The 20179-nt window shown below is 39.3% G+C and overlaps 1 protein-coding gene across 7 annotated transcripts in view; it reads right to left on the bottom strand.

Moving 5' to 3' along the window:
* The window catches only part of INPP4B (inositol polyphosphate-4-phosphatase type II B), a 613177-nt gene that overhangs the window by 542120 nt on the left and 50878 nt on the right, over positions 1-20179 (bottom strand). The window lies entirely within an intron of this gene.

Raw genomic sequence — 20179 nt, forward strand, 5'->3', positions numbered from 1 at the left:
CATTTTTCATGCCTCCCATTCATCTCCGTTCCAAGGGGCATGTTCAGGGAGGTGACAGGCCAACTATTAACGCCTGGGCCACAGCAGGCCCTTGGAAGGGTGGCTGGTGACTAACTCATTAAACGTTTAGCATGCCAACCACATAAGGCATGGAGCCAGGGATTAAGCTCCATCCCTCGTAGCACATCAGCCAGGAAATCAGCCTTGAAGTAGAAGTAAATCCATTTTAAATAACATTAACATTTCTTGGGTCTCTTCTATATTCCGGATGTAGTTGAAGTAAAAACACAAAAACCTCTAAACCTACTTTATGACTGCTATATATTGACATACAAAGGAAACCAAAATAACAACAAAAGACTCCAGGAAATTAGAACTTCTCAGATAAACTTCTCTGGGTGGTTTTTTGGTTTCCTTTCACTAGAATTAGAAAAATAAACAGCCAGCTTTCTAAGAAGGGAGAAGGAAAGGGGGAGAAAGGAAAAAAAAATAGTGAGAGAGAGGGCTTAAATGACAAGAAAGCAACAGGAGTCAAAAATAGTAAGAAAACAGAACTTCAGTGATGTTAAAGAATGAAAAGATGGTTAGAAACGAGCTCCTCCTGGCTTTTTATGGAAAAATGTGAGAGAAGCACCCTGAACTACATGGAACCCCCAAGTCCACCGTCCATTTCCTTGCCAGCATTTCATTTCCTCTCTGCTATCAGCCAAATTTCCAGACTATCACTTCACTGAGTAAAGCCTGTTTTCCCACAAACAACATGAGACCAACTTTTGATTCCACTGTTGTCATTTGTATCAAAGTACAATTTCCGTGCCTTTTTCTTATCAGAGGGTGTGCGTAGGCTTGGTTTTTCCATGAAAAAAAGAAGGCAATTGAAATATACATAAATGTGTGTGTGTGTGCATGTCATGCAGGGTGACAGGCGGGGTCTCTTCTGGGGTCTCTAGTCCTGCTCCCCGCATAAGAACGCAGGACATGGTGAGGCCAAAAAGGAACACCCATGGAGCCATAAATAGGGGAGTGATACTACCATATTCTCGCTGGCGGCTGGGTTGGAGACACAGGAAGCAGGAGCCACACCACCCGCAACCTGCCGTCCACTTCTCTCTGCCTACCCACCTCACTTGCTAGCTGCAATCTGCCATGCCAGCTGCAATCTGCTCTTGCTAGCTCAGCCACCATCTTCTTGGTAGGCCCCATTTTGCTGCTAGCATAGCCACAGCACTTAATTAGTGGCCAGTGGCTCACTGGTTACAGCTGACAGCCAACTAGCCACAGCTGATGGCCATCTGATCACAGTTGATGGCCATTTACTACCTGAGCCAGCACCTTTCCACGTGAGGCCGAGAGCCTGGAAACTGCACTCCTGGCTCTGTCCCCACAATGCGTCTCCAATTATATCTATAGTTCAGTAGACTTACAATTTCTGTAGGAACCAAAATTTTGAATGTCAGTTGTATGTTTCAGTCTTTATTGTAAAAATGGCATTGGCAATATAAAAATATATTAAAAATGTATAAAAACATTAAAAAATCAGTGTAACATTAACAGTAAAAGGACTGTGTCTTAAGTAAACTCCTGGGAATCAGGCTGGCCCCCATGGAGGCATGCCTCGCCACACTCAGCAGTGCCTGCCTGACACCAGCTCTGTCATGCAGGGCGGCCTGCGGGGTCTCTGGTCCTGCTCCCCACATAAGAATGCACGATATGGTGAGGCCAAAAAGGAACACCCACGGAGCCATAGGTCAGGGAGTCACACCACTATAGTCTCACTGGAGGCTGGATTCGCACGACGTGCAACCTGCTGTCCGGTTTTCTGCCAACCGACCGACTCGACTCTCCTCCCCAGCGCAGCCACAGCAGTTATACTAGTGGCCAACGGCTCAATGGTTACAGCTGACGGCCAACTAGCCACAGCTGATGGCCATCTACTACCCGAGCCAGCACCTTTCCACGTGAGGCCGAGAGTCTGAAAACTGCCCTCTGGGGCTCTGTCCCCACAAGCTCTCTTCTCTCCCCCTGCTCCATGGCTCTAGTGGTCACTGCTCAATTGTTCCTCTATCAGAGAGACCCCTCTCACACACTTGTCTAAAATATCGACCACCCAACGTTCCTGAACGCCTCATCCTATTTTATTTCTCTCCATGTGTATCGCTCCTGCTGATACACTATTATACTTGCTCGTGAGGTTTCGGTCTACCCGCCAGTGACTGCCATGAGAAAAGGGACTTGGCCAGCTGGGCTCAGTGCCACATACCGGCACCCAGAGCAGCACCTGGCTGTCGCAGGCTCACCATGAGTTTCCATGAGGTATGATGACTCTCAGCCTGGCGCTGTGCCCTGGGATCACCTTGCTGTGTTTACTCTAGAAGAAAGGAGTGAGTCAGACATTCGTGTGCCCAGCCTTCCTGGATTCAAGTGTTTTGGAGGAGAAGAACGATCAAGAATTGAGGAAGGAGTACATAGTGATGAAAGAAAGCAGATTCAACAATAAACAACTTCATTTTCAAACTTTAAGAGGCCACAGGGGCTGAATCCAGGGCTCTCCTACATCTTATCACATGGCCTGGGGAAAATGTGCTGAGATGTTTGATTCATTTCTTTCAAACCAACTTGTAAAGGCTTGTACCCCACTGACAGCTGAACACAGGGTCTGGTTAGCATTTGAGTCACTCTCCAAGCAACAGGGAAAGAAACAAAGCACACAAAGTGGGAGGTCTTAGAATGGCAACGAGAAAATTCAAAGAGATTCTTAGGGAATTATGAAAGCGGAATCCTAAACGAAGACGTTTACCCTCTTCATCTAAATCAACAGCTATCTTCCAATCTGGGTAAAACACCAGTCTAATTTTTAGGCTACAAATTCCATCTGCATTCCTCCTCCCTCCAGCAAGATATTTAAAAACGGTAATTCTGAAGGCCTTCAAGTTGGTGAAAGCAAAGCTCGAAGGTACATTGGTAGAGGCTGTGTTGATGCCCTGTTCAGAATTGCCTGTACTCACCACAGGCCCCTTAGCTCCTTCATGCATACCCCACAGGTACACATGTGTACATACACACACGTGCGTGTGGACACACAGCCCCCAGCCTATGACTGACTGACATCCTTGGGGGACAAGGTATGGTTTATACTTCCACAGTCCCTTCCTTTAACCCTCGCAGTGAATGTACATCGAGCCAAGGCTGGAATTTACTCCACTTCTAGCCAAGACTACAATTTACCTAAAACCACATCCTTGCTCACTTCTGCCTTCCCTAGCCTGCATCACGTCTTCCCTGATAGCCTCTTCCGAAGAGTATCCCCACCACAACTGACGGCACCTGAACCCATCTCAGACTCTGCTTCTGAAAAGCCAACATGAAACAGTGTACGTCCAGGTTTGGCTATTGACTTAAACCCCCAAGTTAGGATGGCTCCAATTCGATTAAATTGGAATAAATCCTACCTCAGTTTAAGGCCACTTGAATGTAACGGATTCGAAGTTCACAGAGCTAGGAAAATATTGAACGCAGAGGAAGAACGTTTCCTATTTCAGTTGACAAGTTCATTGCCCATCCCTGCTAAGACAGTATTAGGGAGGAGAACGCTCAATTCAAAAGAATGTCGCAATATACTATAACTAACCTTTGTCTTTTGTTCCTTTTCTGTATGTATAGTTGGTAGGTTCAGTTTTCAGTATTTGTTTCTAATGTTTTAATGTAGAAAAGTTGACTCTGGAGCCTAAAGAATTTATTTAGCCAACTCGAGTCCCTTTTTTAATTTAAATTTGTTGTTTTATGAAGTTGGGCTTGTGTATTTGCTGGATTTTAAGAGGACTCTACCTCGTGGTTTCTATTACAACTTTATATTGGTTATAGTCGGTTAAGAATATAATCTGTCTCCTGCATTTTATTAGCAAACTGTGTGAATTATCTTCACAATATGCTCCCGTCTGGTCAGTTATTTCTCTTAGGAAATATAATGCCTCTTGAGAAGTTGGTCAATGGCCTTTTTATTTTTAGTTCACGTTTTTCAGTAATAACATCATAAAAAAACTTCAGTGAAGATACAGTATTTATTACATTCTCTCAAACCTAAATTCTCTTGAGTAGATTTATTTATTTGATTTATATGCTATTTTCTCATGGAACAGTGAGATTTATAATTCAGTCAGTTTTCTATTTTCACACATTATGTTAAAAATACATACTGCCTTAATTAAAAGGACACCACAAGGTGGCTATAGATTTTTTTGGAGGATAATGTTCTTTCTTTGTTGCTTAGAGTAATCCAAAAAGTTACTAATAAGGCTGATAAAAACACACATTTCCCGCATTATACAATTAGTTTATCTGATTAATATATTGTTATTATCATATTTTTTCAAATTGCCCTCAACTCTATATCTTATTTAACATATTTTTTTACTTTACAGATTACTCTGTAAATTTCAAGTTATAACTATATATACAAATATCTTCCTATATATCCAATGATCTTATTAATAAACAGGCAGAATGATACATTTTTCACTTTTCTCAGTTTCTTAAATACAAAATGGAGATAATAAAACTTGCCTCATAGAATTCTGGCGAGGACACAGCCTGGCGGGCAGTGAGCAACCACTAAATGCCAGCTGGACTGTTTTGCACACAGTCCTGTGTTTGTTTCGGTCTCGACACACCGTATCCATGGGTCACTGACACATGAAGAAGTGCAGGCATCTACGAGTGTCATCACCTAAAGACTGGCTGAAGGAACTGGTACTGCTCTGTGCACGGAAGATTAGGTTTTGTTGCTGGTGCTCATAAAGAAGGAGAACGGATAGGTGGGAGCTACCAATAGGGACAAAGCCTTTGTTTCCACAGATGGAAGAAGCTCTGCCTGTCCCAGAAGGTCGTGAATGCCCTGTCACTGGAGACTCCAAGTCAAAGCAGGGTAACAACCTATTAGAGACATTGTAAAAGTGACTCCTCAACTGGCTGCAAGGTTTGCCAGAAGAATTCAAGATTCCTAACTGTAATAATGAAAAACAATAAAAACTAAAGCTCACTGCATGTTCACTGCGTGACAGTATGTGAGGCACTTTAAGTGCATTGTCTCATTTAATCACCACCACAACTCCAGGAGGTTAAGTACTAGGTGATCACTCCCATTTCAGAGACGGGGAAACAGGGCCTAGACTGTTTGTCTAGAGGACGTGGCAGCCCCAAGCTGTTAGGTTATGCTGCCTTCCGGGACGTGCTAAAGCTGACTCGGGTCCCCTCGGTAATACACACCAGTGCAGTTGGACATCCTATGTTTTCTTCGGTTACAGTCTCCTAACTTGGTCCTACAGTTTAGAATGCCTTCTGTACCAGTCAAAATACGCAGACAACCCCTAAATCTTCCTTTGCTCTTACAAAGGTTTCTTTCTCATTCCCTCACACCGTCATCACGGATTGGTTTGGCAGCCAGCTCCCCGTCTCCCAATACTGGATTTGGGTTGATGGAACAGCCGCCATCTGAAAGGATGTCAGTGAGCATAGCAAAGGGAGAAAAGAGAGCTCGGAAGGGTGCCACACTGGCAGTTAAATGCTCAGGTAAAGAAGTGACACAGATGCCATGTTGACTCCCAAGTCACTGCTCAGAACTTGTCAACTGTCCATCCAAACACAAAGGAGCAGTCTGTGCCATCTCGTGACAGCTCAGAAGGCAGAGAGCCAGAAGTGTTTGGTCAACAGAACAAACAACAACCACATTTTCACTACAAAGTTTCCAAGCATTCTCTCACTCAAGAGCTGCTAATGTCTTCTCAAAATGTTTTTTCCCAAGTAATTAATGAGAGGGAGGAAACTTTCTGTGGTAGCACAATATAGGGATGCTACTGCCCCTTTGTTTCTCTTTCACAGCATTTATCTCTCTCCCCAAAGTGTAGGGTTTCTTCTAACATGAATAAATAAAAATTAATTAAGAGGTGAAACTCCACAAGAATGTGACAATATCTATTTACTCCCCAAACAATCACTGGAGTAAACAGAATGACACAATTTTAATATGTAGGCTTTATAAAAACATAGTCTGAACTTCTATCATTATCATTTTAAATGACGTATATTTTTCATTAAAGTGCTTTATTGTTGTTAATAGATCAATTAAATCACTAAATATCTTCTCTCTCAAATGACCTTCACTTTCAACACTAATTCACCAAGACTGGATGGGCTGCTGGTTGTTCCAGTTGGGCTGACAGGGCGCTAGGATACAAGCTGTTCCCCTATCCTGAAGTCTATCCAACGAGAAGGCAAAGGCTGTACTATGTAGGAGCAGTCAGTCCTCTAGGCTCTTTTCCTAAACCACGCCTTCTTTCCTCTAAACCCTCCTGGCTTTAACATTCTTAGAAGAGTCTAAGAATACCCATCTTGAACACAAATCAGTGATTCCTTTGAAATTTAAAATTGGACATAACTCAAACTCCAAAAGCTATGGCTTTTCTGGTATGAATTACCACCTCCTATGGCACAATTCAAAAGCTTTCTTCCCTCCACAATATCAGAAGAGTGAATTTCTTTGGTTGTGAGCTGTCATAGCAGCATCACACTTATTTATTTTCCCCTGTCCTTTATTCAGATACAGGGTCTCAATGACTCCCTCTCAAAAAGATAGTTTGATTACCTTAATATTATTCCACTTTATATAAATGAATTTTTAAAATAAAGAGTATCCTTTCAAAAAAAAACCCACAAAAAAATACACCTTCATGTTAATGATATAAATTAGCAATTGTTCAAAATGGAAATCTTTGTCTTTGGGTTTAGAGATACACTTCCTGACAAAATACTGAGGACTTCTTTAAAGTCATTTCCATTTTAGCAGCAGAGAACTTAAAGCTGGGAAATATACTGGAGGGGGAAACAATGGCAATTCTGTATAATAACTATAACCTTGGATTTGTATGCTAATCTCTTTGATGAGCTAAATAAAGTATATGTCAGACTTTTCTAGTAACCATGCTCCTTTTGACATATTTTAAAGGGCGCATTATTTGCCTTTTGTGAACAGAATAGATTTTCTTTTTTCTTTTTTTTTCTTTCTTTTTTTTTTTTTTTGTGTACTTCTAGAAGCCTTAGTACTTTTTCAAGAGGGGATGTGGTTACTAGAATGACTTTAGTGTGAGTGCTGATAATCTAACTTCTGCTAATTGAGATGTCAAAAATGTTCCCATTCACTTGTTTTAGACTCTAGCTTATAAAATTTGCTTATTTTCACTCAATCAATGTATTACAGAAATTTAAGATTTTACTGTCCCTTTATCTGGCTGGCTTTACTCTACCAGCAAATTATTTTCTTTACTTAACTTTCAATTCAATGTATAAAGAGAAAGCACCTGTCATGTGCAAAGCACGGTGCTACACATTCCTGGGAATCTGTCAATCCAAACCGTGACTGCAGGAAGTTCACAATCTAGAGTTAGGAATGTAGAGTTAAGAATGGGCGTGTAAACGCGCATCACACAGAGAAGCCTGTGGACAGTATGTAACCACATGCGTTTTGGTGCACAGCACCTGGAGGTCGCTTTCAGCTAGGGAACTTGTGGACAGCTTTGTGGCATTTAACCTGGATTAGACCTTGAAGCATGGGTAGAATTTTGAGAGACAAAATTGGGAAAGAAGTGTACTCTTAAAGGTGAGAATTTGAACAAGCAGCGAGCGCATTTGGCAAAAATCAAGTAGTCTTGTTTGGCTATAGTGTAGAGCACAGCAAAGAAAAATAGGGGGAAAAAATACAAACTGTAGATTCTCAGAATCATATCATGCTCAAGCTAGAAGGGAGCTCAGTGACCTTTTGTCCAATCTCTTATTTTTACAGATGTGGAAAATAAAAGCCCCCGTTTCATAAGTTTCGTTGTTTATATACCCTGTTCTAGACACTTAACTTCTTGTCAATTTAATGCCGTCACCTATTTTCCATTGACCACCTTAAATGTAATTTCAATGCAACTAGTTTGAAAGTTAACAAATTAATCTGTGAAATACACATGAGCAACAACTACCGTATCTTTCTTCTTCAGGTCTAACAGCCAAAATTTGAAGATACCTTCCCCTAAGCTTTAGTTGGTTTAGTTCAAGTTCCATACATGGATTTGGCTATGGGGGCGAAGAGGTTCATATCCCTTAAATTTCATGGAACAAGTCCTTCATTTTCAATATTCCTATATTTCAAGACAATGCCACAGAAGAATTAGTAGGATTCATTCCAGCATTTTACCTGAGTAGCTGCTGTCGTTTAGGTTTGCTCTTGGAGATTTTGCCTGCTGTCCCCAAATTTCCGGTCCTAGTAGGCACTGCCCTATCCCCTTTTTCTTTCTCCTAAAGCTGAATTGTCTCCTTAACCTCAAACACACAAACAAACTGAAAATTTTTCCCACGCGTCTCTTAAAACTGCACACTCTCTCTCCCCCTGCACAGGCTCTGCCTCTCTGATATTTTGTTTGCATCTTAATACCGTTCTTTTCAACCACTGTTTCTCTGGGGAAACTCAGACCGTGAGGCCCGTGTCCCTATTCACTTTGACAAGATCTCTCTCCAGTATGGTCTTCACTACCTCAGCTCGCCAGCTTCTGACGTATCAGGAAAATGAATAACCCAGCAAGCTCTCCAAAATAGCCAAGATAAAGCACAAAGCCCATTTTCATCTTTAAAAGTTCTTGGAAGCTTGTCACTGTGGTAGAAATCGCTTTGCTTTGTAGCTACTGAAATGTGCAGCAGCGTTTCTTTGTCCATAGGCCTACTGGTGACATTCTGCAGTATCTATTATTCCTGAAGTCATCTCCCCCATCATTGTTTTCAAGGCTTACTGAAGATCACAAATCTGGCCTTGCCTTACCGCTCCTAGTAGCCACCTGCTTTCAAGGTCAGTCACCTGTTGTTTGGAAAAGCCAGGAGTTCTTTATTTTGAGAGTCAGTCTCTGGCTTTCCTCTACACAGCAGTAGCTCGTTCTCCATGCTCTTCTTTGAGAAAAGAACCTTACAGACATGAGCCAGTCCCATGTTGTTGGCATAAGACCTGTGCAATATTAATAAAGACCGATTTCACGCTAGTCTTCCACCCCTATGCACTGAAAGTGCTTTCCCATATGTACTCAGGTGTTGCATGCTCTGAATATTAGTAGCAGTTAATTTCATTTTACCTGTTCCACTTGAAGCTAAGTCTTCCAGCCCAACCATCAAATTTAATAAAGTCACACGCGAACTAGAAGGTCCTCATATTAACTGGAAAAAATGCCAATAATAATTTGTTACTATTCACCAGGAGAGATGCAATAACATCCCCCTCAGCAGACAGAAAAACCCCATTACCAACTGAAGCTGTTTAGAATTCTACATGTTCACATGCATTACAGGTATATATACCGTGCTTCCCCGAAAATAAGACCTAGCCAGACAATCAGCTCTAATGTGTCTTTTGGAGCAAAAAATTAATATAAGACCCGGTATTATATTACATTATATTACATAAGACCCAGTCTTATATTATATTTTATTATATTATATAAGACCTGGTCTTACATTAGAGTAAAATAAGACTGGGTCTTATATTAATTTTTGCTCCAAAAGATGCATTAGAGCTGATGGTCCAGCTAGGTCTTATTTTCGGGGAAACACGGTATATATATTCTTAAGGGAAGGGTAAAAAAAAATATTTAACACTGCCTGTAGCATGAAGTGGCGACAAATCCAAAGGCACAGACATATTTCCTGAAGAGAAGTGAAGTAAACAAAGTATTTATCCATCAAGGTACCATCACTGTTCCATCCCCCCACCTACAATACAACAACTAACCATTCTCTATTGAGACACATTAACAGTTCTTCCATTCACTCAACAAATACGAACTGGACACTTACCGTGTGCTAAACCTTAGGGAGATATTGGTGGAAAACATCAACCCAATCCCTGTCCACATGGAGATTACAACAGGTGGTGAATTAATGTAATGATTGATTTGTAAGTATAAGGTGATACAGGAAAAGGGAAGTAGACAGAACTCTGAAGTACTTCAAATTTAAAGGACAGGCAGGGAATGACACTGAGAAGGATGACAGCGCAAGACAAGAGTAAAACACAGAAGAACTGATGATCTGCTTTCACACCAATGTCCTAGATTGCCAATAAGTTGCAATAACACATACAATGCTGAGTCCACAAGAAATTAAAGGAAATCCCTCAATGGCAAATTAAAATGAACAATAAATCAAGACAGGGCAGGACAAACGTTAAAACTAGGACACTAGACCTTGAGGAGTTCCAGTATAAGAGAATAGGTGTGAAGGCTTTGGGCCTGTGTCCTGAGGGGAGGGTGACCCTGTCCCCCACTGAAGGTCAGTACTATTTATAAATGGTGAGGCTGTACAACTTCCATCAACAAAGGGAACAGATGAGGAAATCCGCCTGCCTCTATCATAGCTCTGAGCTGGGAAAACAATGAAAGCCTTTTCTGAAAACCTGTATATATAGTTATTCTTTCACAGGAGTCTTAGGTTTAAATGACACTGCTCATACACAGAAGGATGTGGAGGTCCATGGTATGTTGCCGAAATAACTGCAAATCCTCTTTGGAGAAAAGGATCCTCAACTCAGAATTGCACAGATTAATTTTAGCCAAAAACGTGCTCACATTAACAAATGAACATAAACTCAAGAAAACAAGCCATCATGGCAAGAGTCAGCAGAAACACCAAAAAGTTAAAACCTCTAGACTTAAGATAGCAGACCTAACGGGTACAATATAAATCTCTATGCATGAGATGCCCAATGAAGTAAAAGAGGGGATATAAGTTTGAGAAAAGGCTAAGAATGATCAAAATAAAATTGAAAAGAAAATTAGGTAGAATGGGCTAAATATATGATGTCGAACCCTCCAGATCTACTCTTTCCACCCTTTTGCACCATGCTCTCCACCCTCTATTTATGTCTGCCGTCTATCATCATATCAATCATATCATGGCCCCTGACTTCTGATTGGGTTTGCACAAGGAGAAGCCCAGGCATGAGAAAAGAGAGGGGAGGAGGAGAGTGAGTCCAAGTGTCTCTAACCTGGGCTCCTTCTCTGTGAGGTCCCCAGGGCAGATGTGTCCCTTGACAGAAGGTCACTCACTGCTCCCGCTCTACACAGCCATCCCTTCCAGTTTCCAGTAACCTCTCCCTCTCTGGCAGTACTGTTGCTATTATTCCTGAATTTCCGCACTCTTCCTTGTGGCTCCCCTTTATCTCAATGAGAAAGAAAAGACAAATCACTACAAAGAAATGGCTATTAGACTGACAGCTAAATTCTCAATAGTAACAGTAGAAGCCAGAAAACTGTGGAACAATATCTTCAAAATGCTGAGAGAAAAGCTGTCAACTTGGAATTGTATAACAGTATTATTCAATAGGAGCCCAAAACAAAGGCAGTTTAAGATAAATAGAACCAAGAGTGTTTACTAACAAAAAACTCTCATAATACATACACTTAGAAAACAGCAAAGGTAAAAAAAAAAATGAAAGAAAGAAAATGCCAGAATAAGAGAATTTAGTAAAGTGGTGGATTATAAGATCAATATACTAAAATCAATAATATTTCTATATGATATTAACAAATAGTAAGAAAATGTAATTTTAAAATAGATACTATTTTAAATTACTACAATAAAAATGAGGTGCCAAAGAATAAAATTAACACAGGATGCAGAGGACCTTTGTAGAACAAATGTTTAAACTGTACTGAAAGTTAATAAGACAGAAATACATTGTTCATGGATACAAAGATTATAATCAACATTGTAAGGGATCAAATCTACCCAAATTAATCTAAAGGTTCAGCGTAATCCCAATCAAAGAGAGGGGCGAAAGCATGTTTGATGATTTTTTTCTTGTAATATACAACCATTATATATATATTTTTTATCCAAGATATTTTATATTCAGAAGTTAAATTTAAGAAAAGAATTCAGTATCAAGAAAAACAGAGAATTTTTTAACAAAATAGTTAACACGATCTGATATTGCCAAGCAGTCAAGTAAGACAGAGAACTGGCTGTGTAACATACCACAAAGAATCTTAGTGACCTTGGCAGAAGCAGTTTCATGGGAGCTGTGGGGGTAGAGTGCAGGCTACAACAAGATAGCATAGGAAATGCAAATCTCTTCCAAGAGATTGGCTCTCGCATGGAAGAGAAATGAAGGTAGCTGGAGTGGAACATGCAGTAGAGAGGATGGTTTATTCTTTTTAACATGTGAAAATCTTGAGTATGTTCACTGCTCGTTGGAAGGAGGCAGAGGAGAAGTGGAGATACAGGAAATAAGGAAGGATGGCCACGTAGCGATCCCTGAGATTTCAGGAGGCCACGCAGGAAAGAAGAGAGGATGACGATAAGACGCACGAGTGCCATATACTGGTGGCGTGTCATTAAAGGTAATGCTTTCGTCAGCCTCTACTTTCACTGGAAATTAGAGGTAAGAGGGTCTAAGGATACGACCTCCACCTTCACCATCTCCCAGTGCCTAACTCTGATGCCAGTAAATCAAGCAGTAAACTCAAATAGATGAGCAGGAAAATCTCCATACCTTCACAAAGATATTTATTCTACCGGATCTAGGTCACAAATTGCTTGGTGGTTCCATGTAGCAGAGTCCTTGGTATTAGTGGCTGTATTTCATTCCACAAACGTTGTTTTGTTTTTCATATTTTATTATTAAATTCATGGTTGTGACATTGGTTAGTAAAATTATATAGATTTCAAGTGCACAAGTACAGTTCTATAATACATCTTCTATATATTGCATTGTGGGTTCACCACCCAGAGCCAGTTCTCCTTCCATCACCATATATTGGGCCCCCTTTTCCTTCTTCTACTACTCCCTCTCCCCCTTACCCTCTGGTAACCACTAAAATATTATCTGTGCCTATGAATTTTTGTTTGTTTGTGTTGTTCATTTGTTGCTTTCAGTATTATATACCACATATGAGTGAAATTATATGGTTCTCTACTTTTTCTGTCAGCCTTATTTCGCTTAGGATGATAATCTCAAGACCCACAAAAGTTTTCAGGAAGACAAGCTATAAGGGGAACACAAAGCAGTAAGACTGTGCAGCGGAGTGCCTGAGCAAAGGAATTGTGAGTCGTCTGCTTTTGCATATTAAAACATGAATCTCCCCATAGGGGAGCAGCTCCAGTAATTTCTCTGCAAATGTCTTCTACAAGGATTCACCAGGGTGAAGAAAGACTTCTCACTGCCCATTAATTTAAAGAACATGGTTCATACAGATCCCCCTGTGCTTTCATTGAATTATGATCAGGCTGAATACACCAATTCCTCTAGTGTTTTCCAAAAAGCATTTTCCCTCTTCCCAAGATTAAGCCTCTGTGTTGGGTGATCTGCAACTGAACCTCCCCACAGAGACCAGCAAACAAATCTGCAATGCTCACGCAATGCTAGATTGCAACACTGCCTTCCACTAAGAGACAGAGGACTCTTTCTAGAATGAGATTTAATGCATGCTTATCTTAATGAAGAGTTGTCACCCAAGGTGTGTTCACTTTCCGCAAATATATTGGTCTTAACAGAGTGGATAAAGTCCCACAGTATCTGTAGCCATGGCACAAATAAACCTTAGCATCATTGGCACCATACGGTGTAAACAAATCTTTCCTAAAGACAAAATACATTTTGTGCCCACGATTTATCTTCGACGACAGCAGGAGGGAAAAACAATCCAGCCTGTACAGTGGTTTTTCTACATTTAGCTTCCAACTTCTATAGACAGCTTTAACCCGGGGATTTTACAGAGGTTAACATTTATTTCATATACTCATGTGGAAAGTACTAAGTAGAGCATTTAGTGACAGGTAAAAATGTTAAGTGTGCCCAATGCATGTAAAATGACCATGTAAACAAAGCGTATCAGACTCCACAGCTCTCATGAAAAGCACAGCAGATGTTTCCTTCCACCTATGATGTTTTCAGGCCATAAAAAATTTGGCTAGAATGTTCAAAGTGCACGATTAAAGGTTTCCAGTTGCTCAGCAACTTGATGCTCATAATTATCACAGGGTCTCCAGATGTTACATACACACATTTTTTTTTCAGGATATACTTTTTCAACCCATTGATCCAACCAGAGCTCAATAATCAGTTTTCCCAACTTGAAGAAACAAATGGCAAAGGAAAGGACCCTACAGATACCTACATTGTTTTTATCCAGCCTCCCTCCTGGATTGGAATAATCACCTACCCCCTTCCGGACCACAACAGGGAGACAGCACATCTGGCCCCTGGGACCACGGCTACAAACCACGCACAAGGGAGCAATCTTTTCCTTTCCCATCAATTGAAGCTCAAATGAAAAACCCTCAACATGGAACTGGCAAGAATATAAAGCTTCCTCTTACTTCAGCTGCTGATATTCAGTCAGATTGTAAGCGTAGGTCCTGAGTGGTGGGTGCTTAATTAAGGAATTTGCTCTGAATCCTGGATCTGCCACTTCCTAAATATGCAACTAGAGCACATTACATCTCCTCTCTTTTCCTCAATTTCTTCCCCTGTAAAATGGGGTAACATCAGGGCATACCTCATTCAATTGTGAGGAGTAAAAGTTGATGGGAGTAAAGTGTTTATTGTGTTCAATAAATGCTACGGAGCTACTGTTATGTTCATCAGAATAGAGTGGGTGAGTTCCCATGAGTATACAGTTTTCATCCATTTACTTCAATCTTTTATTGCTAGTTCTCATGGATAAGACGGGTGAGAATGAACACAGCAAATTAGTCAGCCTCAAGAAGACAGAAGTCGACCCCACAGTTCTATAGATAGTTTTTAATTATTTTCCATAGTCAACCTGTCAAAGGGTGTTAAACATTTCAACGGGCGTATATTACCAGGCTCCAATGCTGCAAAAATTCTCAAGAAGGGTAGGCCATATCCAAGGCAATGAGCTTAGCAAGTGCCTGACACATGGCAGGCCCTCCACAAATGTTCTTTACCCACCCTATTTCCTTCACTCTGTCCCATATGAATCCTCGTAAACCCACGTGCACGAAAGAGTACGCAGATACGTGCATGCACGCACGAACGCACGCGAACTTTTCAAAGACCAGACTCTTCCCTGGTTTACCATGAGCTTAACTAATAGATAAAAGTTCTTCTAGATCTTCATTAATTATTTTATTATATCATTTTCTGTCCTTTCCAAGCTCTAATGCCTTTACAGACCAACTGACCTTAAGAAACACTGATTTTACTCAGGCGAAAAGGAAACATTTTTAGGCCTACCACACGCATGCGTTCTGCTGGACACTGGGTCCAAAAGATGATTTGGACACGCTCCCCATCCTTGAGAAATTTGCAATCTAGAGGAGCAAACCCTGTAAACCAAATGAAGACACAAAATAAAAGCGCCAAATAAAGCAAAATCAAATAAAGACACCAAATTAAAAAAATGAAGAAACCAAATAAAACAAGAAGTAAATTGTATGATACAGGTGATATAATTGGGCTAATATTTATTAGCCCAAACTTTACATATTTGTGTTCAGAACAAAAGGAACCTCCTTGTTTTCATTGACTGACCTTATCACTAAGTATATTTTTTAAATGTGGATTTACAAAATGCACTTATACTCATATTGTCTTTATATATACTTTATAAACTGAGATATCATTTAAAATTCTACTGTTAAAGTTTAGAAAATACTATGATTATCTCAATTCCATTCATTCATAGCATAATAAAAAGTATTAACCGTAACAACAAAATAGGTTGAGTTACTAGTCACTGAAGAATTATTATGGTCTGACACCATATACTTTACGTCCCTTATTGTATTTCCTCGTCATAACATCTTTGAAAGATGGGTGTTAATGAACCAGGTTACAGATAAGGAGGCTATGGCCTAAAATTCATCAGAGTGGACTTGAATTGTTTCCTAAAACATTTCTTAGCTTTGCTCCCAGATAACCCCTTGGCCCTCTTCCATCTGGCATTAGGAAATGACTACATATTTGGATGAGATTCTATATTAGGTTCTTATATTTCACACACAAAATGCCAAGTTTACCATCATGTTTTAACTCAAGGTTGAAACCCTAAGAAGCTATAGAGTATATTCAAACAAAAACATTGCCAGAAAACATAGCATTGAAGTATGTGTTGCTCGCCTTTTACTAGAGCCTTGTTTTGTGTGATAATATACATGAAGGATAGTTTGAGAAATATGTAATGTGCTGAGTTTTGCTAGTTTACAAGATATAAGCTCAAATGTTTGCAAGGACCAGGTAAGTAATATAAGTGAAGAAGGTCAGGTGGGAGGGAGGATACGCTGTGACCTTCTGAATAGACATACCCTGTCTAAAGACAGTTAAACTCAATATTTTTTTTAATGTGTTTTCTTGCCCTAAGGCAGTTTAAATTTAGTTTTTAAAACATACTTATGTTTTTGTCACCTCTTCTAGAAACTTTAGGTGGATATTATACGAAATGTAGCAATTTCATTTGTTACCCAGGAAGTCAACTGATTGCATTTGTAATTCAAAATTTTAACTAACTTGGGTAAATTATAATCAGTATACATCTCTCTATTAAATATACTTTGGCCACCCACCCCCATCCAAGATGAATCTACCTAGTTTTCTTGGTTATAATTTAAAACTGTAACGGAGTCCTAAGTGAGTATTCCGAGTATAGGATAAAACAGAACCATAATATTAATGGCTGTCCATAATCTTAATACTCTATTTTTATTGCATAAGTCATTTTTTATATACAACCACACCTAATTTTCACTACAAATCTGAGCTAATTATTACTATCTCTAGTTAATAGATGAGAAAACAGTCTCTGGTCAATTACAATAACTTTCTCCAAACCACAATAGTCTAGAATTGAAAGAACAAAGGTTTACAGTAGTTGTTAAAAAAAAAAAAAATTGGAACAGTCTTTTCACAGCAATACAATTGTATCTAAAGATAGACTTTGTGGACCCAGAATCAAAAATATGCTAGTGAAAGAAAGCTGCCATTCATGTTTGGATGGGCCAGAGCGTCTCTATGTCGTATCCCACTTCAATAGCTCGCCCAGACTGTCTGATGGGAACCTTGTAACATCAAACAATTGCTCAAATAATTTCTACATTTTTATCCAAAATGATGGGATTTAGGTAGTGATTTTAAATATCCCAATATATTTTTCTACCTAGAAGACCTTCAGTCTTGCACTGGGTAGTATTCATATCAACAAATTTAATTTTTAAGACATACTACTTTGAGTCAAGCTCCAGAACATATCTTTTACATTATTATTGAATTGCTATAGACACAGTACTTTATAGGTATGTTTTACTGTAAGCTATCTCAAATCATTTTTAGAAGTATGCAAGGTATAAATTATAAATAAATAAGTACATAAACAAAAAGTATCCAGTTTCTGGCAGCAAAGGACCTGATTCCATATTTTGTAACATCTCTGAGGTTATTATTATTTGTAGGATGTTCACGTAACACTTTCATAACCAAAAACTGTCTCTTTTTTCTACTGAGTACAATAGATTATCTGAAAACTTTTACCTATTACTCTCCCTATGCTTTTCAAACGTGTTTTTGGACACAAGGTGATCAACCAAGTCTTTCCTGGTTTTAGCACTGAAACTACCCTGTCCTGAGCAAATCAAGACATTGGTCATCCTAAAACAGAGCATGGAAAAAAATTAAACTAGAGGTCTTTGAAGAACGCCTTCTCAAACTAAGACTTTTTCAGTGAATTTTTATCATTTTTTATTGTAATTAATGTTTATGTGCTAGAATCAGAAAACATAGAAATATAAGTGTATATGAGTTAGAACGCCAAATTAAATGTGTGATTTATAATCCCGGTGCAATTTCCTTGCTGTGCACTGTCTACACTAGTCTATATTTTTCTCTCTCTCATGCTCTTTCTCAGCATCATATCACCCAAGAGATTTTGACAGGGAAATTTCAACAAGTAGGAGAAAAATTCTCAAGGCTTCGAGAGAATTTTCATCACTGCTAGTGCATTGTGGCTTCAAGCATTCAACTGAAGAGAAATATATAAACCTAAGCATGAAAATTAGAAACTCTTAACAGAAGCAAATTAGAAGCATTTCACTTATTTTCATGCATTGTTGAGCTCAGTTATCTAGCAGATGAAATGGAAAGTGAATGTTGGTAGAATCTGACAGCTGTCCCATCCATGGGGAAGCCCTGACTGTCGCAGACAGGGAGATGAACGTGGTTCTTATCACACCACAATACCTATAACTCATAGATGACTAACATGTACTACACAGAAGAGTTGCCCTTGAAAATAATATAAGTGGAATTGGAGATACAGGTGACTAGGCCTGAAGACCCTCCCACACAATACTTCTCCTACTTGAGCGTTTGCAGCTTCCTGAGACAGGGCACCAGCAGAGGGAGGGTTCACTAGCTTTAAATAAGCAAGTCTCAGCTTCTAGAAAACATGGAGGACTCATGTTATTAAAAGCAAAGCTTTCGTTCTTTTTTTTTCCTAGAGAATATTATACTAAGTGAAATAAGTCAGGCTGCAAAAGAAAAAGACCATATGATCTCACTTATATGTAGAATGTAAACAGAATAAACGAGCAAACAAAACAGGAACAGACTCAGAGATACAGAGAAAAAAAATGGTTGCTAGATGGGAGGGGATTGGGGGTGAGGGAAAAGGTAAAGGGATTAGAAAGTACAAATTAGTAGTCACAATATAGTCACAGGGATATGAAATATAGTATGGGAATACAATCAATAATGTTGTAAAGATTATGTAAGGTGCCAAATGGGCACTGGATTTATCAGGGGGACCACTTCATGGACTGTGTAGATGCCTGACCACTGTGCTATACACCTGAGGCTGAAGTAGAATAGTATTGAATGCCAATTATAATTATATATGGTTATGAGATATAAAGTACAGCATAGAGAATATAGTCAATGGAATTGTAACAGCTATATATGATGTCAAAGGGGTAGTAGACTGGGGGGGTTATCACTTTGTGAGGGGTGTAAATGTCTAACTATTACATTGCTTTGTACACCTGAAACTAACAATAAAAAAAAAGAAAGCTTTTTCTGCTGTGTGATTTCAATAAGCAAACTTTTTTATATACCAAGGTCAATGGAAGAGAGAGAGAATATATCGCTGTGTAGCATTTAAAAAAGACACAAATTGTGTATGAAAATATTTCTGGATTTTCACTTTAAAAATCTCTGTAACTGGAATATAGACCCAAATAAGGTATAGCATCAGGCTCGTTACCCAGCCCTGCCACTCCATTATAAAAGGCCGAAATCCATGATCTTAGAGGTAATTTCATCGGAGTTGACAATTGGAAACTAAGTATCAAGCTGAGCAATGTTTGCTTCTTTGTATTTTGTTCATATACAAAGTAACACATATATGTGTATTTGGATAATTTTATGACATCTCATTAGTGAGCTGTTGAAGTTGAACTATTGTTCATACTGATGTTTTAAATATTTATACTGAATGTATCTTCTTACTGAATGTAAAGGAAATGATTTAATACAAATATATGTTGAGAGCCAGCAATGAGAAGAGAAGCTTTCGGGCCTCACGGGCCCCTCCCTCTCATAGATAACGGATGTCATTAGGCCAAACCATCGACATGAATGAGCAAAGCTAACGTGGGCCCATGTGCATAGGGCATGCTATATAATTTTTTGGTCAGCTTCAAGAGTGAATCACGAAAAAGGGGAAATATTTACACAAAATGACTGATGTCCTACATAGGTCCTTAGAGATAGCATGAAAAATTCCCCAAATCAAACCTTACTGAGAGACACACCAGGTTCCTGGATAAGAGTAAATCTAGTAAATTTGCCAATTCGCCTCAAAGTTCTTTACATACTCAATGAAAAATATTTGTGGTAGCTTTACCAAATTATTCTAAAATGAGTCTGGAAGAAATATCAGTGAGAGTATCTTAAAAGTTACCCACAAACACAGAGAAAAATCAACATTATCAATCCTCTCAGAGATTAAGCAAATAACAACATTGAAACCTGTGATATTAATGAAAGAACACAGAATAAAGTAAGTATACCAGAACCAGAAACTTACCCTATGGGGACGGGGTGGGGTGGCTGGAGGGAGGGAGGGAGAGGGAGAGTAGAGAGAGAGACAGA

This window comes from Rhinolophus ferrumequinum, chromosome 18, assembly GCF_004115265.2.
Source record: "Rhinolophus ferrumequinum isolate MPI-CBG mRhiFer1 chromosome 18, mRhiFer1_v1.p, whole genome shotgun sequence".
In the NCBI taxonomy this organism is placed as follows: Eukaryota; Metazoa; Chordata; class Mammalia; order Chiroptera; family Rhinolophidae; genus Rhinolophus; species Rhinolophus ferrumequinum.